The sequence below is a fragment of the Carettochelys insculpta genome, chromosome 1 (genome assembly GCF_033958435.1).
Source record: "Carettochelys insculpta isolate YL-2023 chromosome 1, ASM3395843v1, whole genome shotgun sequence".
NCBI lineage: Eukaryota > Metazoa > Chordata > Testudines > Carettochelyidae > Carettochelys > Carettochelys insculpta.
In genome coordinates, this window is record NC_134137.1 from 13075534 (window position 1) to 13101140 (window position 25607).

The following is a 25607-nucleotide window of genomic DNA, read 5'->3' on the forward strand; positions in this document are numbered from 1 at the left end:
GTTGAACACCGGCCCCAGAACCGAGCCTTGCAGCACCCCACTTGAAACCGCCCTCTGTCCAGCTATTGAGCCATTGACCACTACCCGTTGGGCCCGACCATCCAGCCAGCTTTCTATCCACGTCATAGTCCAAGGATCCAATCCGTATTTCCTTAACTGTCCCTGGCACGATTCACCTGCTTTCCTTCACAACTGCGATTCAAGGGATACCCTGGTGCACAACTGCCTCCAATAGCTTCCTGGGGAGGACTTTCCTTCCCTTTCCTGCCGCCGCTCTGAGAAGGCTGCACTTCCACTGCTTTGTGCGTTGGTGTCCGCAGGACAATCCCGTCTGCATTTGGTCCCATTGTCGTGCGAAAATTAGGAAGTCCTATTCAAGCCCCACCGCTGGAACCTCTTGTTCATTTCCTCCCCTCCTTGTGGGCCCTGAAGCCGCCCATATGCAGGCAGGGACGTCCCGAAATTGCATGCGAGGCGCCCCTGTGTTCGCACGTTGAGCTGCGGTCTGGCCCCGTGTGCTTTGAAACCTCCTTTGCCGGGCAGCTCCCGCTTCGTCGGAGCCCGACTCCTGGAACCTGGCACGGCTTCCCCTTAACCGCCTTGTGCCTGTGCCATGGGGGTGCACATGGCCATGCAAGGGGCAGGGAGGATCTGGCTCATGGGCTAAGACCTTCAGAAGGGATGAGCCTCTTTGGGTGCCAGCTGGTGAGACCTGTGGGCCTGATTCTCATAATCCTCAGCACTCAGCCTCTGAGAATTGGGCCCCTTGAATATAGGGTCTGACCTTCTAATGTGCTGAGCAGGGGTGTCCCCAGGCCCCACCCTCTCTCCAGCTGTGCCCCAAGGCCCCACTTCCGCCTGGACTCTTCCTGCCCCAATTTCAGCTCCTTTCCCAAACATGCCACTTTTACTCTTCCTGCCTGTCACTGGTCAGCTGTTGCAAAGGGTGTGTTAGACGCTGGAGGGATGGGGAGGAACTGACGGGGTTGGGGGGGGAGCGCTGCCAGCAAGCGGGAGGTACTGATAGGTGAGCTGCTGGAGGGTGGGTTGGACTGGGGGAGGGGTGATAATAGGTGGGCTGCAGGAGGGTTTTTCTGTGGTGCTCCTGTCCTGTGCCTGTGCCTTACAAAGTTGGCCAAGTTGGGCAAAGGAGTCGTAGAATCATAGAACTCTAGAACTGGAAGGGACCTCGACATGTCAAATCCAGCTCCTGGCCCTCACAGCAGGGCCAAGCACTATCTAGCTCATCCCTGGTAGATGTTTATCTAACCTCTTCTTACATATCTCCAATGATGGAGATTCTACAACCTTCCTCTGCAACTTATTCCAGCGCTGAACCACCCTGACAATTAGGAATTTTTCCCTAATGTCCAACCTCAACCTCCCTTGCTACAGTTTAAGCCATTGTTTCTCCTTCCTCCTTGTAACCCCCTTTAGGTACTTTAAAGCTGCTGCCACATCCCCTCTCAGCCTTCTCTTTTCCAAACTAAACAAACCCAGTTCTTTTAACCTTCTTGCATAGGTCCTATTTTCTAGACCTTTAATCATTTTAGTTGCTCTTCTCTGGACCTTCTCCAATTTCTCCACAACGTTCCTGTAATGTGGGGCCCAGAACTGGACACAGCGCTCCAGCTGAGGCCTAATCAGCGCAGAGCAGAGAGGAAGAATGTTCCCCGGTTTTGCTCACTCACCACACGCCTGGAACACACCCCAGAATCACATTTGCTTTTTCTGCAACAGCATCACACACCACTTGTTCAAATCTTGTACTTAATTCTTTAATGTTCCTGTGTGGGGCCAGGCAGCTCACCTGCCCTGATGCTTCTTCTGCCAAGAAAGGTCACATCTGCGAGCAAAGCATGCAGCCGACCCTGACCCCCACCTCCAGCCGGGAGGACTCTACTCTGGCAAATGAAGCTGGGGTTTAGAAAATAATTTGGGGGTCCCAGTGGGAGCTCCCAGAGTCATGCTGCGCTGGCTAGGAGGCTTGGTGCAATCCTGGGATGTATATGTGGGAACCGAGAGGCTATTTCACCTCTGTCCTTGGCACTGGTACAGCCGCTGCAGGAATTCCATGCCTGCTTCTGGCTCACCAGTCAAGAAGGACAGTGATACGTAGGAGAGGTGTGGAGAAGAGAATGTTACCCGCACACATTTCTCATCCCTTCCACGCTCAGGGATACACACACAGAGTATTACCCAGGCCGTAGGGCTCAAGGCATGACCCTGTTAATTTAAACTCCCACCCTTACCCAATTCCTAGGGTGCAGGGTGTAATTCCCTGTAAAAATGCAGGATCTGTGCCACTGAAAAAGCCTCACACAGTAATAAGTATCAGAGAGGTGGCCGTGTTCATTGGTATCTTCAAAACAACAACAAGTCCTGTGGCACCTTATAGCCTAACAGCTATTTTGGAGCACCAGCTTTCGTGGGCAAAGAGCTGCTTCATTGGATGCATCCGATGAAGCGGGTCTTTGCCCACAAAAGCTGATGCTCAAAATAGTCTATTAGTTGCCACAGGACTTCTTGTTGTTCTTGAGGATACAGACTAACACGGCCACCTCTCTGCTACTTGTCACCATCAGAGAACGGTGATTCCACAACCTCATCTATTGATTAGTTGTTGCCTGCCAGATGAAATGCTGTTGACTGAGTTTTCTTTACCCATCTTGAGATCTGCCTGGCAGTGGGTGGCATGAGGATGTGGTCTTCTTCTTAACAGCCTGGTGTGACACTGTTGTACTGAAATGCAGCTGGAATGTGAGTATGTGACCTGTAGTAGTAAGTAGTAGGCATCCTTCAGTCTGCATAGACTATGGATCGCGCCCTTTATAGTTTCAATTGAGGACTTCATTTACAGCGTCTACTGTGACTATGAAGAGCCACACGAGAGTGATAGTCCTTGCTGCATCTCTTGCAGATGTGGTAGGTGTCTGGCAAGTCCTTACTGTGCCTTCTGTGCGCTCGCTTCTCCTCTGCTAGCTGTCTGATGTTCATCTAGCCCTTCTGAAGGCCCTTGTGTAACCCCTGCCTCCATCTGCTGCAGTCATCTGCTAGTTCTTCCCAGTTGTCCAGCTCGATGTCTACCTCTCTGAGGTCTCTCTTGTGGACATCTTTGTAGAGCAACTGGGGGCGTCCGGGAGGTCTTTTGCCAGAGGCTAGCTCACCATACAGGATGTCTTTTGGAATCCTTCCATCATTCATCCTGTGGACGTGGCCAAGCCAGCGGAGCCGACACTGCCTGAGGAGGGTGTGCATGGTTGGGATTCCAGCTTGCTTGAGGACGGCGGTGTTGGTCACTCTGTCCTTCCATAGCTTCACAGTGAATACCTGCTACCCTTTAGCCTGGCTGCAGAGAGCTCTCGGCCTCTTAATATGGCCAGAGAAACCATATTGGTTATACTGTTACAAGAGTGATTACAGGCTTAGAAAACCCACTTGTTGTGCTGGATTCAAGACGCACACCCTCTTTAGCTTAACCACATGTAGCTTAAGGGTGATTGCTCACAGCCTGTAAGTTTCTACATAGGGAACAAATATTTACTGAGGAGCTTTCCAGCCTAGCAGGTAAAAGGAGCACGAGCCAATGGCTGGCAGTTGAAGTGAGACATTTTCATCCTGGAAATAATGCTTAACTGTGAGGATAATTAATCTGGAACAATGTATAATGGGGGGATGGATTCCCCCCTCTCTGACAACTGTGAAATCGAGAGCAGAGTTGGTTTTTAATGAGCTACCCTCGTGATTATTTCAGGGCAGTTCTCAAGCCCAATGGCGCTCCTCCGTCCTGGACTCCTTTGATTTGTCTCACGCACTCCCAAGTTCCACCTCACTTAAAAATGACGTGCTGACAAAATCAGGCACCAAAATACAGACGTGTCACAGCCGCGCACCCTGAAAAGTTGCTCACATTCTCACTGCGCCTTGTCGTTATAAAATACGTTGAGTGCAATATAACTGTTGTGTTTGCAGTTCAGTGGATAATAGCCACATCGGTAAAAACAAGTCATTGTCTGTATGAAATATGAGTTTGCGTGGACTTCATGGGTGCTTTTTATGTGGCCTGTAGTAAAACTAGGTACATATCTGGAGGAGTTGATGGATGTGTACCACTCCTGTGGCCTATGTGACCCAAGAGGCAGGTTAGATGATCACAGTGGTTCTTTGTGGCTTTTGGCAAGTGGTAATGCCTGGGCCAGCTTGCACTGAAGGCCAGGGGAGGAAGGGAGATCTCTGAAGTCCTGGGTTTAGTCCTGGCTAGTCTCCAGATATAACCCTTCCCTTACTCCCAGCCTGCACTCAGGAGCACAAGGTGTTAAGGCTCCTGCTCTTTTTCAGAGAGTTGGTGGCCAGGAATGACTAATGAAGCAGCTAATGATTAACTAACCCCTCGCACTGTGTCAGCTGTTATGTATAATTAAACCAATATTAATTTTCCATGCTATTCATAGGATTGCTCTAATCAGGACAGCCTATAATTGGAACCTAGAATAATGACTCTTCCTCTACTTCTCATCACAGGGTTAACAGTTGTGCTGCAGTGGGGGTGTGATTATTTCTATGACTTACGCTACCGGACCCTTACATACAGAGCATTCAGTGCCCTTTAGCATCAGCCCTGGGCCAGCTTGCATTGAAGGCTGGTGGTCGAAGAGCAGTTTCTAAGGTTCTGGTCTTGACTGTGTGCCTTGATTCCTTGGTCTCCCCCTATAAAACCAAGTTATTTGTTGCCATTTGACATCATCCTATGGCTGGTGCTATGGAGACAAAGTATTATCGCTCTCCCAAAGTACAATAAACCCCAAACCTGTGCTGCTGTGGTCAGATAAGTCTGTATGTACAGTAGAGCAGAGAGTCCAGGTGAGACCTGTGTAGATAGATGGATGGATGCAGGACGCACTGTCTGGGTGTAGAAAGCTGCATGTGGTACACACCCTACACCAGCCCCAGGCAAGGTGTTCTGCAGGTTGACTGCATAGCAGAATCATAGAATGCTCCGACTGGAAAGGACCTTGAGAGGTCATTGTGTCCAGCCCCCTGCCCTCATGGCAGGACCAAGTGCTGTCTAGACCATCCCTGACAGACACTTATCTAACCTGTTCTTAAATATCTCCAGTGATGGAGATTCCACAACCTCCCTTGGCAATTTATTCCAGCGTTTGACCACCCTGACAGTTAGGAACTTTTCCCTAATGTCCAACCCAAACCTTCCTTGCTGCAGTTTAAGCCCATTGCTTCGTGTCCTATCCTCAGAGGCCAAGAAGAACAAGTTTTCTCCCTCCTCCTTATGACACCTTTTTAGATAACTGTAAAACTGCTATCATGTCTCCCCTCAATCTTCTTTTTTCCAAGCTAAACAAGCCCAATTCTTTCAGCCCTTCTTCATAGGTCATGTTCTCTAGAGCTTTGATCATTCTTGTTGCTCTCCTCTGGACCCTTTCCAATTTCTCCACATCTTTCTGGAAATGCAGCGCCCAGAACTGGACGTAATACTCCAACGGGGGCCTAACCGGCACAGAGTAGAGCGGAAGAATGACTTCTCGTGTCTTGTTCACAACACACCTACTAATGCATCCCAGAATCAGGTTTGCCTTTTTTGAAACAGCATCACACTGTTGACTCATATTTAGCTTGTGGTCCACTATCACCCCTAGATCCCTTTCTGCCACACTCCCTCCTAGACAGTCGCTTCCCATTTTGTATGTGTGAAACTGATTTTTCCTTCCTAAGTTGAGCACTTTGCATTTGTCTTTATTAAACTTCATCCTCTTTACTTCAGACCATTTCTCCAATTTGTCCAAATCATTTTGAATTTTGACCCTATCCTCCAAAGCAGTTGCAACCCCTCCTACCTTGGTATCATCTGCAAACTGAATAAAAATTTATTTCCTTACACTTGTTTTAAACCTGCTACCACTTATGCCCATTGAGGGTAGGTCTACACTACAGAGTTTTTTTCTGGAATAGTTGATTCCAGAGTTATTGTTCCAAAGTAAATGATTCGAGAATGTGTCCATACTACAGGAAAACCCCAAAATAAGCAAAATTTATTCTGAAATAGTGTGTCCATACAGAAGAACCAAGTCTACAAGGCAGCATTATTTTGGAATAAGTTATTCTAGAATAGCTTATTTCGAAATCACCCCTATTCTAAAATATCTGTTTTGGAATAGGCCCTGCTCCTCATAGAATGAGGTCTACCAAATTCGAAATAAGCCATCCCCTATTTCAAAATTATCTCAAAATAGCGGTTGTGTTGTGTCGACTCTCACAAAGTTACTTCAGAATAGCGGCCCTTATTCTGAAATAACTTTGCTGTGTGGACACACCCCTATTTACTCCAGTTGAGGTGTAATGTGACAGGGTAAATAATACTCCAGGCATGCAGGGCACATTGTATTAATTTAGATATAGTATATGGGCCACAGGTGTTAACACAACCCCGTCATTGTCCACCATTAAAGCTCTGGGGTTTGGTAGACAGAGACTTGGTACCTACTTGGCACCAGGACAAACAGAGTCAGACCAAAGGTTAACAATGTATTGATTGGAACACACACAAGGAAAACAATCGAAAGGAGGGAAACAGTGAGGCGGGGAAGTGTGCGGCCAGTATAGAATTACTCCCGATAGCTTAAGTCCAAAGCTGACTGCAGAGAATTACAAATGGGTCTCACAAAACCAGGGGACTCGGCAACGCAGCGACAGAGGCAATTCGGTGTGAAGTGCAAGGTAATGCATGCTGGGAAACGCAGTCTCAACCCCACACGCAACCTGAGCTGCTACGAGTCGGGATGGAAAACATAATGCCACTTAAGCAACCCTCTGCAGTGGCACCTGGTGAGGGGGATTCTAGGGGGGCCACCGGCCACGTGCCCCTCCCCACTACTGCTCTGCCCATGCCCTGCGCCTTTCACACCCCTCTCTCACCCCTGCTCCTCCTCCACCCCCTGATGTGCCCCCACCTGCCTTTTCCTCCAGAAGTGCTGCACCACTCCCAGTGAGTGTGTGTGAGTCCCCCGACACTCCCAGAGCAGTACAGTCCTAGCTCGCGCTGCTCTAGGGCTGCCGGGGGAAGGGGGGAAGGCAGGACCACCCCTGCACTCACCAGCAGCGATACGGCCCTGTCCAGAGAATCATAGAGCGCTTGCACTGGAAGGGACCAGGTCATCGAGTCCAACCCCCTGCCCAAGCACCCTCAAGACCATCCCTGGTAGACATCTATCTAACCTTGCTCTTAAATATCTCCAGTGACAGAGCTTCCCCAGCCTCCCTAGGCAATTTTATTCCAATTTTATTTTATAACCACCCTGACAGTTGGGAAGTTTTTCCTAATATCCAGCCTAAACCTCCCTTGCTGCAGTTTAAGCCCGTTGTTTCTTGTTCTATCCCCAGAGGCCAAGGAGAACAATTTTTTTCTCCCTCCTCCTCGTCACACCCTTTTGTAAACACTTGTAAACCGCTGTCATGTTCCCTCTCCATCCTCTCTTTTCCAAACTGAAAAAGCCCAGTTCTTTCACTCATCCCTCCTGGCTGCTGTTCTCTAGAACTTTAATCATTCCTGTAGCTCTTCTCTGGACCTTCTTTAATTTCTCCACTTCTTTCTTGAAATGTGGTGCCCAGAAAATGATGAGTGCGAGGGAGAGGGGATGACCCTAGTGGCTGCATGTGACCCCCTGTGCAACCCCCTCATCGGCCCTGAATCCATGATACACTCACACTTTGAATCCTGCATGCAGTCCTGGTCACCCCATCTCAAAAAAGAATTGGAAAAGGGGCAGAGAAGGAGGGTAGGGAACAGCTTCCCAATGAATAGAGATGGAAAAGACTGGGCTTGTTCATTCTAGAAGAGGGGGACTAAGAAGGAGAAGACAGAGGTCGATAAATCATGACGGTTTGGGGGAAAGGTGCTCAGGGAAGAGCTGTTGGCACCTTGGCATAACACATGCACCAGGGGTCACCTGGTGAAATTACTAGACAGCAGGTTTAAAACAAAGGAAGCATTTCTTCACACGACATGCACGGTCAACCTGTGGAACTCCTTGCCAGAGGATCTGTGAAGGCCAAAATTGTTACTTGGTTCAAAAAAGACAGCTATGTTCCTGGAAAGCAGATCCATTGAGGGATATTAGGGCTAGCCGTTGACGGGGACAAACCCATGTTCAGCATGTCTGTGAGCCTCTAACTTCTGGGACTGGAAGAGAGAGGTCAGGTCACATAAAGATTGTGCTGGTCTCTTCATTCCCTCTGAAGCACCTGTGGCTGGCCACTCTCCAAAGACCGGGAACCAGGCTAGATGGATTGTTGGACTGACCCTGTGTGGCCGTTCTTATATCTGGTGCAGCCTCCTACAGCCACTGGCCTGTTTCCTACGGAGCAGGGTAGGCTGCCTCCTCTCCCCAGGCTGTTGCCACGTAGTATAGTTGATTCCAGGGCTAGGTGAAACACTGCTAGGAAGAGCCAGAAGACTGGGAGGATGGAGGGAGAAAGAGGCAGCTGCGGGAGAGGAAGACAGAGTAGGGTCTTGCAGTTTGGGGTCCTTGCTGGTGTGCTGATGATGGTCTCCATCCAAGACCTGGTGTCACCAACACAGGCCTTCCACCCCAGCCATGGCTCTGTGGAAGGGCCCCAAACAGGTGGAGGGCAGACTAATTCAGCCCTTCTTTCATTGGCTTAATTTGCAACATGCCATTCCTGGCTTTCCAGTCCTCTGCTCTGCCTCTTTATTGGGCAGCCCCTTACCAGAATGCTTGAAGGGTGCCAGATGCCTGAGTTCATACTAATTTTTTCCCATCCATGGGTGGAATAAATTTTGTTATGTGCGCCAAGGCATGTGCCTATGTGCACCACCCATGCTGCCAGCTCTGGCCACTCTGCAAATCAGCTGGGCCTAAAATCATAGCCATGGGTGCTGGGAAAACCCGGGACCCTGACTCTCATTCACATCCACCTAACACTTCTAGCTGCAGTGCAGCTGCGTCTGAATTACGTGGCTGCAAAGTGAGCTCAGCCCCTGGCCCTACAATATTCGATTGTTCCCTGCTCCAGAGCCTTGCCCCAGCCAGTGTGCAGGGTGTGGGACTGTCTGTCAGAGCAGGTTTGGCTGGGCCCTACTTCTGTAGGCCCTGTTCTGCAGAGCGCGCGCTGGGCTAAAGCTAACCAGCTCGCCTGCCTTTTGCCATCTGAGTTCTTCTGTGCTGAGGTCAGAGTGTGATTAGGTTTGTTGCTAATGGTTGCAAAGGGGCCTGAGTCACCCAACGCACAGCGGCTGGGGCAAAAAAAGCAAGTCACCTCACACCGGGGGTGGGTGCAGGCAGCAGAACATGCGTCAGTCTTGGTGTATTATTAAAACCTTTTCGACGTACCACTGGCTCCAGGGCTCTGGTCACATTCTGGAGCCCTGGTGTTCCTCTGGCGCTCATTCAGAGATGCTAAGAGTTCACTGCATTCCTGTTTGCTGATCTGAAGTGCTGACGTCACGCCAATGCTTGTGGTGCCCGGCTGGAGGGTCCTGCGGGGCTTCTGGGAGCCGTGGGGAAGACAGGAGGGGGAGGAGAGGGACTACACTGGTTTATGAGACAGTAACCCCGATCCTAACGGGACTGAAGGGGAGGCAAAAGGCCAGACTACTTGTCTCACTGAAGGCGCAGGATTATTGGCGTGTGTATGGCCCAGCAGGGCTGGGATGGCTTTTATGTGATGCGGCGTCCCTCTGCCCTGTCCGTCTGTCCTGCATAGGAGTCGGCCATTCACCTTAGAAGGAAAATGGATGAAGTCTGAGCGCAGGACAAGACGCGGATCGAGTGCCTGTGCTTGCGAGGCCGGGAGGCCGGGCTGTGGCAGTTGTTCCCATCACAGAGGCGGGGGAGACGAGCCAGTTTTCTCAGCCCAGCTCTTTAGGAAAAGGGCAGCACAGCAAGTCCTCTTGGGCAGGAGTCTGATGAGGCTGAAACATACACGTGAGCCGCTCTGCTGGTGGGATTTTTGGGGCATGACTCTTTAGCACTAGTTGTTCGCCTGTTTCATGTAGGGGCAGGATATTGCAGTGGTTCACCCACAACAGGGAAGGGACCTGCTACTACTGGCAGCGGAAGGAGCTCTCCTCTAACAGGAGCTCATGAGTTGTGGCTCTCCTCTCTGCTGCTCCCGCTGTGTGTGGTGGACAGAAATGACTAGAACAGCCTGTTTGCAGCGCATGGATTCTCTTTCCATGCCCCCGTTGCCCCACTGGACACAAGAGCCCAGATTAGCTGGCTGCTAGGGGCTAGCCCTGTTGCGTTACCCATCCTGGACCAGTAACTTGTCAGGCAGCTCTCGGGGCACGAGGGCAGAAGAGGGCAGCTATCTCGGAGGACTGGGCTACAGAGTTGTTTTCCTTTCAGGCACCAGTGCAAATCCAGGCTTCATTAGTGTCTGGCCTGTGTGAAATGAGATCGTTGACTCAGTCTAGGCCTGAGTGGGCAGGGAGTTTGAATGTCGGACACACCAAGCTCATAGGTCATTTCTTTGCTGCACCTTTCCTCCCCAGTGGCTAGCCTGTGCACCATGGGTTGTGTGCTGCTGCTTCTGAGCTGGGGGACCCGGTCCTCTTACTCCACCAGTAAAAGCTCATGTTCTTAGGAATGTCGACACTTACTGGGAGATCAGCTCCTTCAGGGCCAACCGTCTGAGGTTTGATTTAGCATTGCCTCGCAGGGATGCGTTAAATTGAACCACTGGAGCTCTACAATCGGCCCCGGTACTCGTCATTTTCACGAGGAGCAAGGAAGATCAATGGGAGAGTTTCTCCTGTCGACCTCCCTCTGGGTGGACAGCCAGAAAAAAAGATCTAGGACACATCAATTCCAGCTACGCAACTGTCATAGCTGGTACTGCGTTTCTTAGATTGACTTTTCTGCCTAGTGTAGACCTGACCTTAGCATGGTAGGTCCTCACTTTGATTCCTAGCTGTGCAACCAGACACGACTCTCACCTGTACATCAGAGACCTGGGACTTGGTGGGGCTGGAGGATTGTACAGGAGAGGGATCCTTTGAGCAAACGGGGCTCTGACACCTCGTTGCCCTGCCTTGTGGATGGCCAGTCTCCTGCCTTTCCCCTGCGTGTTGTTTCTGCCCAAGATGAGCTTAGGGAGGGTGGTCTGCACAGCCACAGATCTCTGGTGTGGGGACAAAGCCCCCCAACGGTAACAGGACAACAGCCTTAATTGGGCAGCAATGGCATTTCCAGTAGGACTGGGGTCTCAGTGGACGCAGCCTTCTTGGTCCAGCTTGTTAACTGCACAGCTGGCAGGCACTGAGGTGTAATTTACAGCCCCTTCTGCATTGCCCAAGGGAGAGGCGCATGGAGGGGCAGGTAAGACTGTGTCACTCCTTCAGCTTCCCTGACGCTCACTTGTTGCCCTGACTTACAGATCACTTGGATCAGAGCCTGTGTGCAGACCACAGGGGTTTATCACCAGGGATGCAGCTAGCTCTGAATGCACAACCCCAAACCCACAGACCTCCACCCCCACCGGCTGCTCAGTGGCTGCAGACCACTCTCCCTACCCTGTTGCTACCCAGCTTTCCGTGGCTACAACACACTGGGGACGGCAGATGTATTGTGTTTCCCACCCACACCCTCTCATCTTAGAGTGAGTCATCTCCAGCCTCTTGCCTTTTGTTTCACAATCACAGCAGCAAAGAAAGGCAACCAGGCTCTGGATGCTCAGAGTTCTCCCTGTTCAAGGTCTGTCTCTCTGCTGGCAAGCGGACCGTTGCCTGGAGGCTTCCGTGAGAATGGGCTTGGAGGTTATTTTCTTTTTAAATGTAATTTGTCAACAGCAAGATTCGTTCCCGTCGCTTATTGCCAGGTGCTGGGAACAGACAATTGCCTTGAGAATGGTGTTATTGCAATGACATCTCCAATGGAAGACAGCTCGAAAAGCGGGGAGCTGGAAGAGATGGGATCTCAGCCTCTCAGCCTGTTGTGACTGTAGATTCCTAATAGCACCATGACTTAGAATTGGAGCAAGAGGTGCAGAATGTTTGGGGGTGGCTTTTCTGAAAAACCCCAGCTCCCGGAGTCATTTGAGTTGGTCAGACTCCCAGCTTTCATTTGAAACAAGAGATGCTTTTTTTTTTTTCTTTGTTGGTACTGAGTACTGGCACCTCAGCAGCCCCAGCAATGGGTGTAGCTGGAGGGGCGTTGGGCTGGGAAGCTGAGTACCAGCTCCTCTTTTTCCTTTTTTTTATTTTTTTTAAATAAATAAATTAAAAAGAGCACTGGAAAAAATTCCATGTAGGACTGCAAGTGATAGCTCATAAATATGAAACTGGAAAGCCTCAACCAGAGGCCAATAAAAAGACCAGCAAGTCTACCTTCTTCAAATCTCATGGTTATTAATTTTTCAAAGCCATTCTCATGGACTCTGAACGGTTGGGTTGTCAACATGGCTGCAAGCATACAACAGTGTGGATCTGCTCTAAGATGGGATAACGTCCCAGGTCTGCAGTGTTTGAAAGATGTTACTATCTGAGAACTTCTAGACCTTAAATCAAAAGAGTTTTCATCTCAGTGTAGTTCCTGATGATGAGGTGTCTATATTTTTAACCAGTAGGAGCTGCAAAACTCCTTAGTCCCATGGGTAGCTAACCTTCTAAAGACCTCCTTGTAATCTATGGAGCTTTCCCGGGTACTGCCAAGGGACCTAAACCTGGGCAAATACCTTAAAATCATTCCACTTACACCCTGGACTGGGTCCTTCCCTATAAAGCAAACCAGTCACAAAGAGCAGCTCTGTTGCCTCCCTGGCTAGCCAGACGTTACACAAGCGAAACCCTCAGGCTCTCCAGCTTCTCTGGTTCCCCAATCAGTATCCGTCCCCACACAGATGAGAGGTTATGAAAACCAATCGCGTTAAACTGACACAGGTCTTTCCAGTGCTCAAAGGGATCAGCCACATTCCCAGGTCAATACATACTTAGCTCTCACTCAACAGAGCACGGCAGGCCAGTCCTTTAGATTGAACATCCAAAGGTTTATTAAGAAAAAGAAAGAATAAAGTGAGAGTAATAATTGTTATAGTAGTCAAATTACATACATCAATCATAAATTTCTTGATGCAGGCTGCAGCAGATTGAATTGGCTGCTATCTTAATAGTCTCTGGAATACGCCCTTTGTCAGGATGGGTCAGCGATCCATCCAGGCTCAGTTCATAGCAGAGATGTTCTTGAAGTGATGAGCTGGATTGGAGAGGGGAGACAAAATGCAGATTGCAGAGAAGATGGAGGGATCTCAGGGTCCTCTTTAAACCCTTGCTCAGTGAAGGAAAGTCCATTGTTCCCTTGTGTCTGGGAGCACATGGTCAAGTCACCTGTCCGTGTCCTTTCCTTGGCATTTTTGGGCAACTGGCAGCATGGTAGATGACACATCCATGGTACATTCCTGAGCTGTGGATTGGAAACCATTCCGCTTCACCCACGCCTCCTATTCTGCTCTAACTTCAGCTACATTTCACACACCAAGCGATACAGACATGTACGCAGCACAAAGAGATTCAGAGACAGGATAGGACAAGAAGCAATGGGCTTAAACTGCAGCAAGGGAGGTTTAGGTTGAACATTAGGAAAAAGTTCCTAACGGTCAGGGTGGTGAAGCGTTGGAATAAATTGCCTGGGGAGGTTGTGGAATATCCATCACTGGAGATATTTAAGAACAGGTTAGATAAGTGTCTATCAGCGATGGTCTAGACAGCACTTGGTCCTGCCACGAGGGCAGGGGGCTGGACTTGATAACCTCTCGAGATCCCTTCCAGTCCTAGCATTCTATGATTCTATGATACTTCTCTTGGCCCACTTGGCACAAGATTTGGTGCAAACCTAGGACGGTGGTTACAATAATGGTTCTCATGTTCCTTTGAGAATCCAGTAGCGTCACACCCCTAATGGAGATGGTCTAGACAGCCCTGCGCTCCACTTACAGGTGAAGACAAAACCTATTTTTGTCCTGCACTTGCATTATCTCTCACTGTGGCCGAGGCTAATGGTTATGTTTACAGCTTTCAATCCACTCTAGCTTCACAGAAAAACTGAAATGGAAAAAGGGTTTTGTTTCAAAGTGTTCCAACCGGACCCATGTTTCATTTCTTCTAATTTTCAAGTAAGTTTCTTTCTGTATTTTAAAGATACATTTTGGGGGTTTTATGGCTATTCAAAACACATTGTTCTTTACAGTTTTGGGTAGCTTTGGGGAAGGCACTTGTAGGATAAAGAAAGGACCTGATGTAAGGCCTGAGGTTTGAACTGAAGTAAGTGTAATGCTGACAGATGGGGGTTGCTGGCCCCAGGGATAGAACCTGAGAGCATAGGGTCTAAAGCCCTGCACTCTACCACATGAGCTAAAAGCAGCTGCCTCTCAGCTACGGCTGTAGAGCAGAGACTTCACTCACCCCAGATGAGGTCTCAGCATCTCTGGGTACTACATGCTTCCTGGGGCTGAGGAAGCACATCCTGAGCTTCTGAGACCTTCCAGCAGTTCTTCCCAGCCAATGCACCAGTTGTAATGCCAACAGAGCTAGGTTGCTGGCCCTAGGGATGGAACCTGTGAGCATAGGGTCTAGAGCCCTGCCCTCTACCACATGAGGTGAAGGCCAGCTAGCTCTCAGCTGAGGCTGTAGAGCAGAGACTTCACTCACCCCAGATGAGGTCTCAGTGCCTCTGGGTACTACATAAGCAAGAATTGTCCTGTGAGTAATGGGCGGGCCCTCTCAGAAGCAGATGTTTGCCTGCAAGTCTGTGTCCGGGACATGAACTTGGCACTAGCACTGTTAAAACATACAGACCATGTAAATACATCCCACCAGGACAGTCCAAGGACACCTCACCTCAGTACACGACATAATAGTTTCACAAAAGTGATGAATAGTGATATTTTGTCTGAAACGTCAGGAGTCAAAGCCCAAGGATGGGGGGAAAAGGAACACTGTCTGTGGTGCCAGGAGGAAGGTACAAGGGGAAGGTAACAAACGTGTCATTAATGCGTGAGATGATACGTAAGGTGTAGGTCTTAGAATGTCTCAGTCTATAAAAGTTGGGGGACTGAATTTCAGCTTAACTCTTTGTCCAGCCTAGGGGGCAGTGTTGTAGTTCTGGCACTGACTGAGCTGAGCCATTGGAACGAGCATGCATGTCCAGGGGTCGGCCGCCCCAGGCATGCACAGTAAGTGTGGCACATGAGCCGATTTTCTATGGCTTGCAGCGGGAGCTCAGCCCTGTGCCTCCTGCTACCATGCAGCACCCTGTAGTGTCTCTCAGCCCACGGCCAGCAGTAGCTCCATGCCTGGCACAGCAGCAGCTGGGTGCATCCGGCCACTGGGGCTTCCCATTCATGGCTGCCGTCAGCTCTGCTTCCAGCCAAAAGGGCTGCCTGCCAGACTGGCTTAGCCCCCGAGACCCTTGCAAGCTCTGTGGCTGTGGCTCCCTGGTTCAGCAACATCCGTGGTCCTACCAGACCACGGATGTTGCCAGACCAGAGAATCTGGAATGAGAGAGGTTCAACCTGCATGAAGATCCCAGACATTTTTAAATATTTAAAAAACCTGGCTGGACGGAGATTTAAAGACCCAAATGGTAAAGCTCTGCATCTTTAGTTATTAATAAGGCTGCCGTAAGTAGGACTATTAGTGACTTTAAAAAGTATCACCGGCGCTTGGACCATACAGAGAGGCCAGAAGGTCAGTTTTTGGCATACTGCTTCGGAAAGGTTGCCAAGCCCTATATTAGCCTAATCCTAGACCTCTGCTCTGGGGAAGCTAAGACCATGCCTTGTTTTCAGTAAACCTGGCCTGGCACCTTGGATCCCTATCTGATTTCTGTATCTGAGAGCCGGGACATCTATCCCAAGACAAATCTCCTCGTATACCACGCCGTGGTTGTTCCAACACTACTATACACGTGTGAAACCTGGACAACATACAAGCATCATTTGAAGGCACTTGAACAATATCATCAACGTTGCCTCAGGAGAATCCTAAATATCTCTTGGGAGAATAGGTGCACAAACACAAGCATCTTGGAAGAGTTGAACACAACCAGCATTGAAGCCTTTATCATTCATCAACAACTTCGTTGGCCTGGTCATGTGGTTCAGCTGTCCGATCAGTGCCTCCCAAAACAGAGTTGGTTCTCCAAGTTGGAGGAAGGGCAGAGGCGTGTTGGAGGCCAGCGGAAGCGATATGAGGATGTGCTGAAGGCAGGCGTGAAAAACTGCAGCGTTGGCGTTGACACTTGGGAGAACCTTGACCAAGATCGTCCCCAGTGGAGAACGGTAATCTGTGAGCAGGTGGCACAATCTGAGAGGTCCTGCCACAGCGCAGACAAGGACAGGTGGAGAAGAAGAAAAGAGCATCAAAAGCTGCCCTGTGTCCCTCCACCAGCTACCAACACCTGCCCCTTCTGTGATAAGACCTGCGGCTCCAGAACTGGGCTGATCAGCCATCAATGGACTCACAAATAGGAGGGTGACATGAAGACGTCCTACTCGTTATCGAGAGACCGCCAAGACAAGTCTCATTCCTGAGAATATCGAAGGTGGGGAAATTGCCCTTGTAATGTATAAGCCAGTTAAAATCCCTATTCAGGTCAAGGTTAAATGTGCTAAACTTGCACATGAATTCCAGTTCAGGTGTCTCCCTCTGTGATCTCGCGGCTGAATTCTTTCGCTGGAGAATGGCTACTTTTAAATCCATTCGTTTGCCTCATTCACTGGTACCCTACCCCCGCTTCCTGCAATATAAGCCCTGGCCCACTATCAGGCCTAAGACAATCGGCCAAGCTGATCTGACCACACCAAAGAGCAGGCACCATTTACAGAGGCACCGGCTGGCTGCAGCACCGTATCCGGCTTGTGGAACGAATGGAGGCTTGGCAAGGGTCATCGGAGTGACCGCAACCCAAGAATCCTGAGGCACAAGGCAGCCGCTTCAACGCCTCAAACACGCTGCATCTTCTTATTGCGCTGAGTGGGCAGCCCTGAGTCCTGCCCAGCTGGCATTTAGATTCCAGCAACTTGTAACCTGCGATGGCTGGAAGGAGAAAAGAGCTAATTCTCCATTATGTACACTAAGTGGCTAAGGCAAAGGCCACTTATCTGATTCCCACCCCGGCTCCCCTACGGGGATAATTTCCTCCCCCTTCTGGGCTGCCACTGACACTCACACCACTGCTCCTATGTGACACACCAGAAACGAGAAGGGAAACGACCCTGGAAAGGTTAAGAAGTCACCCTGTCAGGAATGCTTCCTTCAGAACAGAATGCTACGGATGTGCAGGAGGAAGAGATAATAAGAGCGGGCAGGAAAGCTCATTAGGGAGGGAATAGCAGAGCCAGGAAGCTGCAAATGGCTTCTCTTTAAAAAGGAGGCTTCATTTGTTCTTCTGCATAATGACGTCGCTGAGGCCAGGGTGAACTCGGGTGAGTCGCTGCTCTTGGCACTGTGACCCAGGCCCTGGTGTGCTGGCAGGTGCATAGACACCTAGTGAGAAGTAAGAGGTGAGCTGCTCCACAGGTGAGCTGGGGTCAGACTGCGCAGCCGGTGAGAGGCCGAGATGTGAGGAGAACTCAGGTCTCGGGAGTGGTGTTCCCTGTAAGCTGAGCATGTGGGTGGCTACCCAGGGGGGATTCATGGGCTGCCCAGCTGATCGGCAGAGCGCCCACCGCTGGCAGCCTGTGTTTCTAGTGGTGGTTCATATCTCCACCAGCCTTGGTGCATATAAAATTTATTCCACCCGGAGGGGCACAAAATAGAGGGAACACTGCTCTAGACCCTCAATTCAGAGCCCTGGCTCCGGACCAGGCTGCCTCATCACTCTGGCATATGCCTGTATTGACAAAGTCATCAAATCTGACGGCCTGCAGTCGCCCAAGGGCAGGTGAGAGATGTGATATTGTATCCAAGTGTAAGGAATCTTGGAACGTGGCTGTTGGTCCTGGAACCCCCCCGACAGCTGCTTAGGGTGCCAACCCTTTAGCTCTGTGGGTACCAGGTCCTGCTCTGTGAACAACAGAAGGATCTTTCTCGGCAGAATAACACCAGGGACAGACAGTGGGTGGTTACAGACCGCTGAGGGGAGCAGCGCTCAGGCTTACCACAAGCCCACAGGAGTCTGACTGAGGCCCGATCTCTGCCGACTTCATCCCATTACTGCCCACCCCAGAGCTTACAGTCTAAGGGCACAGGATATTTTAGGAGCACCCAAAGGCCAGGCTGGGCCCACATCATAGCTACAGCCCCTCCAAATTCACCGTCCACTTTGATCAATTTCACCATCATAGGATTTTATAGGTGGTGAATTCCATGATCCCAGCTATTTAAGTCTGCTCTTTCATGGAGTTGTCATTGTTGGGGCCCTGACCTGAAAAGGCGTTATGGGGTGGACACAAGATTATTGTAGGAGGGATGCAGTATGGCTATATCTACTTCTGTGCAGCTGCTGGCAGTGACATTGCTTGAGCAGCTGGAGAGCAGCCGCTGCTGGTCAGGAATCGAGGTCTGAAGGCAGAGCGGCTGCCAGCAGCAGTGCAGAAGGGAGCATGGCCTGCTATGGTATCACCACTCTTACTTCCACACCATTGCCTGCAGAGATGAGCCCGGAGTCAGCAGCCACTTTTCTGGCCACCAGCTCTGGAAGCAGCAGGACAGAAGGAAGGGTGACATGGGTATGGTATTACTGTACTGTACTTCTATACTGCTGCTGGTGCGGTGCTGCTACTAGAGCTGGGCACGCAGCCAAAGTTACAACCACTGCGCTCCAGTTACTCAGCTCTGGAGGTAGCGCAAAAGTAAGGGGGGGGTGTTAGTTACCAGCACTGTGTTTTGGGGGGACCCAGAGCATGACCACCTGTCAGCCCTGGGCTCTTGGGGAGCCAAGGAGTGATTCTTATTCACTGTCTCCACACCAGTCATGATTTTATAGACCTCTGTCTCATCCCCATTAGTCATCTTTTCCCAGCCAAAAAACCCCAGCCTTATTACTCTTTCCTTGTATGGCAGCTGTTGCAAACCCCTTATCATTTTGTTGCCCTTTTCTGAACTTTTTGCAATGCCAAGATCTCTTTTTTAAGATGAGGCAACCACATTTGCACGCAGTATTCAATATATGGGCATACTGTGGATGTATATAGAGTCAATAAGATATCCTCTGGCATATTTTCGATCTCTTTCTTAATGATTCCCAGCGTTCTGTTTGTTTTTAGGACTGCCACTGCACACAGAGCGGCTCTTTGCAGAGAACTACCCACAAAGTCTCCAGGACCTCTCTTGAGCGGTAACACCTCATTGACACCCCATCCTTTTATGCACATGGTTGAGATTATGTTTTCCGATCTGCATTACTTTGCATTGCTCACCATTAAGAAGTCCTGTGGCATCTTATGGATCAACATTTTGGTGCCTAAGCTTTCGTGGGCAAAGATCCGCTTCGTCCGAACTTCTTGTGTTTTTGAAGACACAGACTAACTTTGCTAGTTCTCCGATATTTCTCACCATTGAATTTCATCTCTTAATTTGCTGTCCCCCCCAGTTGGTGAGATCCTTGTGAAGCTCCTTACAATTTGCTTTGGACTTAGCTATCTTGAGCAGTAAAATGGCATAATAGGATGATCTGGGGTTTACTGGGCTGTGATGTGTTTAAAAGCCAAGTAAACACCCCAGTGACTGGTCTGCATCCCAGAACTATTCCAGTCACTTGCTATTATTTGTAGAAGTGCCTGAGCGGCACAATGCTGGGCCAGGACCCTGCTGTGCTAGGCGCTGTACGGTCAGAGACCCAAAAGATGGTCCCTGACCCAATCTCTCCCCCTAGTGAACCTGGCCCCTGGCTCTAATCATTCCCATTGCCAAGCCAGGAGCTCCAGACTCCTATCTGAGTTGCAGGGAGCAGAACTAAGCGCAGTATTCCTGGTGAGGGCCTGCCATGGATCTGTAGGATTTGCTGCACTGTCACGCTATGTTTGCCCTGTTGCCTGCTGCTGTTCCGTGAGGAGAGAGATTTTCACGGCGACGTCGGTGATCTGCCGGTTGCTTCCTCTGACATGTGCATTGCTTCGCATTTCTCAGTTGGCTGCCCTTTGCCTGGAGGTTGCTCAGTCCCCTCGCTTGGTTAGGTCCCTCTGAATTTCTCCCATGTTCTCCGCTACTGAGTCACCAAAAGAACTAGGGTGTGATCCCAAACCTATGGCCGTGAAGCGGAGCCTTTCCAGGCACTTCACTTAGCTTAGATCACATCTTAATTCTCTGCCCCTGCAAGGTTTGTCAGCCGGCTGCTTGCCCCCCGGTCGAAGCACTGGACTGCAGCCCTGGGAGGCAGAAGGAGCCCCCCCAGGAGCCAATGGCCTGGGAAGCTGAACAACTCCATGTTTATGCTCTCCGCAGCCATTAGTTCTGCTGCCACTTTGGAGGAGGCATAAAGCTGGATTTAGCCCCAGGCCTGATGACTCGACTCCACGTAAGGAGGGAGCTGGTGCTTGGCGTGACAATGTGCCGGGGGAGCGGGGACACGGCTGTTTCTCAGGCTGGGATTTCACACCCCAAGCTGCTGAGGGTGGAGCAAGCCTGGGCCTCCGCAGCTGCAGAGCACGCTCAGGTGCAGGGCTTGCTGGGGAGGGGAGGGGACGGGCTGGGGGAGAGGAAAGGAGAGGCTGTCTGGGGGTAGGAAGCTGGTCAATATATTCTGGGACGGAGGAATCCAAGGGGGCCCTGGGTTTTGGGTAGGGCCCCACCCGGTGTCCAGGGGCGTGACTCCTTTTCCAGGGGCAACTAGTGGGGTGGGACACGAGAGGTCATGTGCCCCCAAAGCCTGTGCAGGGGGGCAAGGGGCCGGCCAGCAGCTGGGGGTATGGGGGGAAAAGCAGAGCAAGGCAGCCCCAGCTTGCTCTGCTTCTCTGTCCACGACACGCAGGGAAGGGGCAGGACTGGCTCCGCGGTCACCAGCGGGAAGTGGAGCGATGCAGCTGGGAGGTCAGGACGAGCTGGGCCGTGTCACTCCATTTCTCCCACCACTGCCGGCCAGTGCTGGGGGCTGGACCCCCGCGCCAGTGTTTCCTCCAGGCCTGCTAATGCCTTGGGCCACCTCGGTTGGGGGCAGAGGTGGAGCAGGGGCATGGGAGGGGGGTTGTCCTGGCCCTTTCGTGGGCTGAGGGGGTGTCTCGTGCAGGGTTCCCTCAAATTTATTCCATCCAGGTGCAGAATAAAAGTTGTTCTGTGCGCCATGGCACGTGCTGAGGGGCACCACCAGTAGATGCCCACGCTGCCGGCTGTGGGCGCTCTGCTGATCAATGGGGCAGCCCCTGACAGGGAACACTGGATAGGTGGCCCATGACCCGCCCCCACCTACCCCTTCACCAATCACCCTTCTCCTCTGCCTCTCCCATTCCCCTGACAAAGGGGCATCGCTGGACACTGGGGCCGGGGCTGGGAAGTCCCGATCATCTGAGTGGCTGAGACTGCCTGATGAACCCTCGGTGGGGCTGTGACCATGCCGCAAGGTGAGGGGAGAAGAGGAGAGGAAGGACGTGGCCGAGAGGAGGCTGGTCTGTGGACTGAGACTCTACTTGGGCTGGGACCTATTGGAGACAGGGGGGCCCAGATCAATCAACCTTTCTTTCCAGCCTTTGTCTGACCAGGAGAACCTGGAGGAGGACGGACTGTAACATGGGCCCCAGCCACTCAGATTGCCTGACACGGCCCCCTAGGATTTTTGGGGACTGCTGAGCTGCAGCCTGTCCACTAGGCCTGCCAGCTCCTACCACATCCTTGCCTGAAGAGAGATGGCTTCCAGTGCGTCTGTCAACACACAGGGCTTTGTGGTTGGCTTAGTCTGCTGCCGTGTGCACCCAACCCTGGGGGCGTTGGGGCTGAGTGGAGAAAGTCCCAAGGAAGGGAGAAACTGAGGTCCTGCTTCTAGTCTGTGGTCTGCAAACGACTTCAGGCAGGTCCAATGGCAGGTGGGCAGCAGTGATACTTTTGAGACCTAGGCCTGGAAAGCGCTAAATTAGGGAGCACAGTGGTGGGCAAAGGCTTTGTTAATCTGGCCAGTACGCACGTCGTCCCGGCGCTAAATCTAACGTTAGCACCAGACTTGATGAGTGGAGGTGCCAAGCAATTCCCAGGGATATGGCGGTGATGTAGACTGGCTCGCTGAGCCGTTAGCAGCTTTCACGTCAAAGGGTTCTGGTTGTTGAAGGTCTCCAGGCCTAAGGACAAAGACCTGAATTCTTCTCTCTTACGCACTGAGCCAGAGCTCCACCTGTGTTGTGCGGAATGTGTATTGGTACGAAATGGACCAGACCGACATCACCAGCCAAACAGCGTGAAATGGAGAGAAAGGAAACAGTCAGGAGCAGTAAGAAGAGATTACTGAAAAAAATATTGATATTACTGTAAAGGGTTACAGGATAACTCCTTCATGTGTGGCTGGGTGAGGCTCTGCTCCGAAATAAGCTCTATTGTGTGGACGCACTATTTCAGAATAAGTTTTGCTTATTTTGAGGCTTCCCTGTAGTGTGGACGTGTTATTCCAGAATAGCTAATTTTAGAAGAATAATTCTGGAATAAACTATTCTAGGATAACTCCGTACTGTAGACATACTCTTATAGGCCTCAACCAGGTCAAGGGCCAGTTGGTGCTAGGCACTGCACAAACCAAGAGTAAATGACAGAGCCCGCCCCCCAGTGTTGCATCATTTTAACTGGGCCTGGCTGAAAATTGTCTTTCATGGGAGCTGGGTCAGTGGGGCTATATCTCCCATCATGCATCAGGACCAGGGACTCCCATGATGCAGTGCCATCCCTCTGCAAGAAGGGAGACAGGTGCATCATGGGAAAGGTAGTTTTCACCAGGGAAACTGAACTATTTGGGGGTTTTCAGCCTAAAATGTCTTGGGGCAGAAAATAAAAACCATATGTGGGGAGAGAATCCCAATGGGTAATACTGCATGGCATAGAGGAGAGTCAGGCTCAAGATATCTGAATGGCTTCATCATCTGCCTCAGAAATGGAAATTGCCTCTGTTATCTCCTGGCTGTGGGAAAGATCAAGCACCGCCCCGCCCCCCCACAAACTGTCTGACTTCAGCTAACCACTTACTTACACAAACAGCCCTCTATTCGCTGGAGAGCAGTGCCTCGCGCTGGGTTAGCAGGAATCATATGCACGCCTGGTAATGGGCCACTGCGGTCTTTTTCGTGAATGAAAAGTGAGATCGAGAACGTCAGTAACATCGTGAGAGAGACTCAAGAGAGGACGAACTGCACCGGCAATGAGATTTTCAAACACACACAATCACGTAACAGAGAAAATCTCTACGGCAACGTCCCCTGTGCCCTACACTCCAGCTGGCACTTCCGTCTTCATACTGGAGAAGTTTTCTAAGAGCTGTGTGCCCTGAAACAAATGGCGGTCCGTTTCCCTCCAGGCTTCTTCCTCATGTCCCCAGCCCTTTGACTCTTCACATCATATGGTGCAACCCAGGAGCTATGGCTCCCATCCTCTGCCACAGCCTCCCTGTGTGACCTTGGTCAAGTCACTGCATCTCTCTGCTCCTGGGATTGCCTGCTGCACATAGGGGAGATTTCCTTTCCTCTGCCTGCTGCCCATTTGGGTTGTCAGGTCTCTGTGGAAAAGGACACTCTCTCATGATATATTTTTATGAGCCCAGAGTGGGATCCAGGTGCTACTGTAACAACAGGTGATGGATTCAGGGAGCTCGTTTCTGCATCTCTTGAGACAGCCACAGGGCTTGAAGCTGGCCTGGCCGGGGCACATGGGGGAACGGTGCAGACTCTCTCTCTCTGGTGCTTGCTTGGCTGATTCTTGCTGATGTGCTCAGAGTTTAGTTGCCCACTCTGTGTGGGGTCTGGAAGGGATTTTCCCCTAGCACACATAGGCACTGGCCTTTCGGGGGGTGGGAGGGGGTAGTCACAGACAGATAGCCCTGCTTCTGTGTCTCTTCAGCGTGGGTGCAGCTCAGTCAGTAGACCACCCAACTGTACCTCAGTCATTTCCCCACCACGGCAGCGTGCTTGGGCATTGGTGCACCTTGGCACCTTCTGTGTTCTGCCCATGGCACTGCCCAGCCTCCTGTGGGCTGTCAAACGTTCGCCTGATTTAGGTTGCTGGGTTGCTCGTGGCCAGCGATATGCAGCAGGTTGGACTGGGTGGCCTGGTGTGCTCCAAGCCCCCTCCACTGCCTTTATTCTGTTCAGATGTCAGCCATCCCGCATCAGCCTCTTGCAGCTCCATCCATCCCCACCAGTGCCTGCTCCGCCGCCCCCAACCAGCCCATGAAATCAGCTGAGCCTAATAAGTGACCAAAGTGTGGCCATGTCAGGCCAGTGCAGGGGCAGCTCTGGGTGTGTGACGAAGTGGAGGGGTGTGAGGATTTCATCTGCTGGCTAGGTTTCATGTGTTTCCTACTGTCCTGGAGTAGCCCAAGGTGGGTTTCTCAGTTTCCCCAGGCACAGCATCGGTGCATAGTGGTGTGGGGAGTTTCAGTGGGATGACTTGTCATAGGTACTCAATGGCCCTCCATGGTTCTTTGTAACCTAGGCAACCAGGTGACACCTTTCTTCCCTGGCAAAATCGACACAGGAGGGAGGAGGGGCCTGGCTGGTGTGAATTGGAACTGGGCTGTTGAGTGGGGCAGTCTGGTCTGGCTGGAGAGGGAGGGAGGAGGACCAGGGCCTGGCTTGGGGACCCCCTCTGGGCCCCTCTCTCCAAGGTGGATTGTACTGATGGCTTCTGGTTTCTGTGCTGACAAGTCTGTTCTACGCTGTGTCCCTGTTGCCTGATAACCTTCTGTTCTCCCTGCTGGATGAGTGACATCTGCCTGCGGATGGGGTGCAGGGCCTGGGGACTCTATGACAGAGGGGTTGTACCTGTAGCATCTCTGCTCACCTGTGCAAATGCCAGGGCTCAGCAGGAGGGTTTGAAACAATGCCCTTAAACGCCACTTCACCGACCTCTGCTGCCTGAGTTAAAGGAGTAACTCCCTCAGCCGGCAGCAGTGGTAGGCTGTTCTCTCAAGAGGGAGAGGCCGTACGGTCTGTGCTGGTGTGCATTCCCCAGTGGCAGAGGGGAGGCTCGGATGTTTGCCCTGGCCAGGAGGGGAGCTCTGGGCTGCAGCCAAATTAGAACCCAGTGCTGCTTCCAGGGCCTCTACTGTCCTGGCGATGACAGAAGGGAACAGCCCCCGCTGTTGTGCAGGGATGTGAAACCCGCCATGAGCTGGAGGGCACAGGCCGAAATTCCAGGCACAGGGCTGCAGCCACCCACTGGGAGGCCCTGTTCTGCGGAGGCCGTGTTCTGCTCCAGAGGTGGCTGCATTTCAGCTGTGGGGGAGCGAATCCATTCCGGTCTGGGTACAGGGAGGGGAGGTGGGGGCTAGCAAGAGGCTGATTCCGTAGGCAGCGCTGGGGTGAGAGCCCTCGCGCCCTGCCCCAAGGCGGCCCAAATCCAGCTGTTTGGCCCCAGAAAGAGAGAGGTCACAGCGCATTTCCAGGAACCACAAACTCCCCTGCCTAGCAAGCTGCAGCCGCGCACACGCTCCCGAGGTCACAGGCCGCCAGCA